The sequence below is a fragment of the Tarenaya hassleriana genome, unplaced genomic scaffold (genome assembly GCF_000463585.1).
Source record: "Tarenaya hassleriana unplaced genomic scaffold, ASM46358v1 Cleome2, whole genome shotgun sequence".
NCBI lineage: Eukaryota > Viridiplantae > Streptophyta > Magnoliopsida > Brassicales > Cleomaceae > Tarenaya > Tarenaya hassleriana.
The window spans coordinates 7580908-7585797 of record NW_010965372.1 but is presented as its reverse complement, the minus strand read 5'-3'; positions in this window follow the sequence as shown (position 1 = coordinate 7585797).

Sequence of the window (4890 nt, the reverse complement as noted above, 5' to 3'; positions counted from 1 at the left end):
GCTTCTCTTCTCTGCTAATTTGACGGTCCACGAATACTCACAGACCGTCCGTTCTAAGTGTTGGAACGGATGGTCCGTGTTGAATGCAGACCGTCCGTTCTGGCTTGCTGGAATGGACGGTCCGTGTGTATTTCTTGACCGTCCGTTCCGGGCTTCAGTTTTTCTGAAATTAAACCGAATTAGGGTTAAATCACCTTATAAGAAGGAGATTAAAAACCCTAATAAACTGAGCCGACTTGAGAACACTTCTTGCAGACTTTTGGTGAGATCCAAGAGGTTGAGAGTGTGATCAAAGTCCGTTTTTCTCGAAGCACAAATTGAATAGCAGATTCGGGTCCTAGCAGACAAGTTCCAACCGTTGGAATCGATCCCGAAGTATGGATACGTGTAGAGGGCGAGGTATTCTTCCTGCCTTTCGTGATCAGACGTGTTCTTCGATTGATAAAGACCCCGGATCGATTGACGTAAGCGTTCTAACGTTTCTACGATTCATAGATGCATGGTTCTAGGGTTTATTAAATTTTTGTTTTATATCCGCTGCGCAAACCCTAGAGAATAGGATTCGCTCTAGAGATCCCAGGAATCCCAACACGGTCCTGGTCCGAGACCCAGACCGGTCAGACCGAACGGACTGATCTCTGGTCCAATGTCTCAAACCGGTCGGTCCAACCTTTGGACCGATCGGTCCAGTCACTTAGACTGAGTGCAGACCGACCCCGAAGACCGAACATTCCATCAGACCCAGACCGTTCGGTCCGAAGACCAGACCGGTCGGTCTGACGAATGTGATCCGAACTCCTCTTATGGTCATTGATACGTGTGTACCGAGTCTAAAATCTATAACCCGATTCACAACTCACCGCAAGGATACGGATCGTCGTAACACGGGGTCGAACACGAGGACCGGTTGCTAAATCTAAATCTAATCGAGACTAAATCAAAGCAAGCAAGTGAAAGTGATGGTGGAAGTATATCGAATGAATAGAAAATAAGAATAGAGAATAAGGAAATAAAGCAATAAAAACGTGTAAACTAGCAATCTAAGATGACCGTGGCTGTCGGGACCGTATTCGCGTGTCTGGGTATATGCTAAGCATGCGAGAATCACGATATTGAATCTGTATTCATGAATCGTCAAGCAACAAAGATAGAGAAATCACCTCCCGGCATATAACTCACTATCTAAAGTTCTCTAAATCCATATCCCTATGTGATTTATCAAACTAGATGCATGAAGAACTCTATCATCAATCCTAGATCGATCAAACCATATTCCTATGTGAATAATACAATCTATTCTATCGATTTTGATCCGAAACTAAACCCATATTCCTATGTAGTTCAGAATCTGAACTAATTGGCCAAGGGGTCAGCAAACACCAATCGAATAAAGCACAAATCGATAAAACCGAACAAATCCAAATCGCAACCAAGTTAGGGTTCAAACATACCCAAAACACAAACGAATCCCTAACCCACAGCCGTGGATCTACTCACGGTTCATGGAAAAACACTGAGCAAAACCAGAAACAGAAAGAAAAGAGGGAGAAGAAAGACTCATGTCGACAGCAAGCGATCTTCACGTTCTAGCTCTCCTTCTTCTTCCCGAAATCCCGTAAAACTCTTATATCTCTCACCAAAGCTCTCCAAAGTCTGTATAAAGTCTGTCTGTCTCTTTTGGACGTCTGTAGAGTCTTTTTATAAACCCTAAGCGGCGCTCCCGAAGTCCTATTCCCGATCAAACTCTGAAAATTCGAATCTGGGCTTTTTCTGGGTTTTGACTCGGACCGAGTCAGTACTCTGACTCGACCGAGTCAAAACGAGACATAAGAATTTTGGCCCAGCCCAATCTTCTGACTCGACCGTTCTGACTCGGGCTTGTTGACTCGGGGTAGTCTGACTCGGACATTCTGACTCGGACTCCGCGTAACAGGCTTGAATTGGGCCATTTTCAGCGTGTTGACTCGGCCCACTTTCCATGGTTGACTCTGGCCGAGTCAGGATAGGAAGTTCTTGATGTATTCCATCCTTTTAGCTCCAGATTGCTTCCATCTTGGTCCAAATCTCATCAAGACCTGTAATCCAATAAAAACACAACCAAACCGAGTTCCGTAGCCTAACGCGCCTATAATGCCTACAAATGAACATGATCCTCATGTAAATCCTATAAAAACGTCCAGGAAATATAGAGAGAATTAGGAGTTATCAAATCCCTCCAGACTTAAACCTTTGCTCGTCCTCGAGTAAAGAACGAAGGAATAAAATCTGCAAAACAGGGATGACGAACATCAAATAGCATCTTCATGAAACTCAAGAGCGAAACATCCATCTAATGCTAGCTTCCCGTGAATCGTACCCAAACCGGTCTACTATGATCTTTCTACCAAAAACTAATCTACCTAGTCATGGGACTTTTGTTGTCACCTAGAACCCATTAGAATCTCTATAACTCACCAAGCCTATTTCTGAACCTGTCCTTATCTCAACTTTTGCCTTTTCGATCTTAGTTCTACTTCATGCCTGGATATTTTTTTTACCTTTTTGTAGGATTTTTCTGTCAAACGCACGCATCTCGAGTTTCTAGGACGTTGAAGTTGAAGGACATCGGTTTTCTTCTCTTTTTTTTTCTTTTTTTTTTCTTTTCAATGCAATGTCTGACCCAAAACTTAGACCCGAACCATCGAGAACGATTTTCGTTACCGAGATTTTGACAGCGGAGTGTCGAGATGCTTTATTTTCCCAAGGCGTTTGTTGAACTAGATTTTGTCGACCTGCAAGATTCGAAAAAGGTTCTAAACGAAACATATAACCTGGATATGGTCGTATCAACTCCGTAGGTTCCAAACAGCAACCTCATCCCACAAACTATATATAGAAAGTCTGGAGAACTATCAATTCGACACGGTTCAACCACGTTCTACAAAGTCACTAGATCATCAAGATGTTCCTACTCTATCATTCCACAAATCCTCCAAATGATGTTCAAAACGGGTGTCCGAGGTATGCACGTGAACCTATATGAACCTATATCTATATGTCATATGCAATCATGCAAACCTAACAAAAATCGTCTATATGGAAAAAAAGAAAACGTGTGAATGCAACTAATGCAAAGTGATATGCAAAAGTGAAAAATTTTCCTAAGTCTATATGCCATGACAAAATACACCTAAACTAAATGCAATCCTATAGATAGGCCTGAATGGGTGAAGGATCTATCCACCCCCCCAGACTCGAACCATACACCGTCCACGGTGTAGACTCTCGCCCGGAAGAATAGAATCGAAAATAACGTGTGAAGAGAACCAGTAAAAGGGTAGAGAAGGCTTAGCTCTGCGAAATTCGTTCGCTCGCAATGAAGTTAACTCACGTCAAACGCCAGAACTCTCATACTCTCTGAGAACTGGGATCTATCCACTCGTCGTCACTCGAAAACTGATACTCATCTCTCATGTGTCGGTATGAACGCTCATAGAACAACAAACGTTAACCGAAAGAAAACATAGAGGCTCGCATATAGATAGGTAAGTCCAGAGTACGCAGAATCCGAGTCTCCAAAATACATCCGAAAGGCCTACTACATCTCTACTAAAATGGAAAAGGGAGGACCTACCTGAACTATGGTCTAGTCGTCTGCTGGTTGATGCGCACGCACCGAGTCTTATATTTAGTACCCGATTCGTACCACTATCCGCAAGTATACGGTAGTTGTAGTACCGGGGTCGAACACGAGGACTAGGATGTATTAGACTATCTCTAAGCTAGATTAGGTGGTCAAGTAAAAATGTGGTTTGTGGTAAGGGTCGGAATACAAGAAAGCAAGTAAAATTAACGGTTTGTAAAACGATGGTTTGAGGCGTTGTAGGTTCGGGATCCCTCAAGAATCGCATGGATGGTTAATGATGCTACAATGTCTATGGGTTATCCTCCATATGGGGGTTTCAAGCACTTCTTCTAGAGTTTGTCTCTCCCAAGCTTAAACTCACTACCTAGAGGATCAATTCACCCATCTCCCAATGATCTAAATGATCTCTAGATGCATTAGTGTACCCTATCATGAACCCTAAGTAAGTTAAGCCATCTCCCAATGTGAATAACTCACTCATTTGACATTTGGTTCCAAACATCATTCCCATATCCCTATGATCAATGTGTTCTACAATCATATCAATTAGGGTTTCAACCAAATCAATAGCATTAAGCACAAAACATCAAACCCATGGAAGAAACTCAAAGACATCATAGATTAAGCATAGGTATCCATACAAAAGTGGGGATCCCTCACCCACAACAAAAGTGGGGATCCCTCACCTACAACAAAGTCACTACTCCATAACTAGGGTTTCAAAACAGAAAGCAAAATGAAGAAACATGGAAAAGAAGAAGAAATGCTCAAGATGGTCTTCAATGGTGGTCCTCTTCTTCTCCTAGCCTCCTTGATCTCCAAAATCCCTCTTTTCTTCCTCTCCAAGGTGATTTTTCTCCAAAGTGTGTAGCCTCCCTTCTCTCTCCTCAAACTCTCCTTTTTTTGAAAATTCAGAATTAGGTTTTCTCCTCAAAACATGGGCTTTTCCTTTTTGGGCCGATTTTGATTTCGGGCGGTCGCTCATTTTTCAGGCGGATCGCTCATTTTTCTTCCGGTCGCCCATTTTTCGGGCGGGTCGCTCAGTTTTCTCTGATACGCGAAAAAGTGAGCGACCGCTCATAAAATGAGCGACCGCTCACAAAACGGGCGACCACCCATAAAATGGGCGGGTCGCTCGTTTTGGCTGAGCTCCCCGAGCATTCTCGAATTCTTGTTCTTCCGTGCCCGCTTCGTGAGGATTCATCGTGGAGTCTTCCTGCAAGAAAAAACAAGCAAAACAACCTACCCATGGCCATCTAACATCC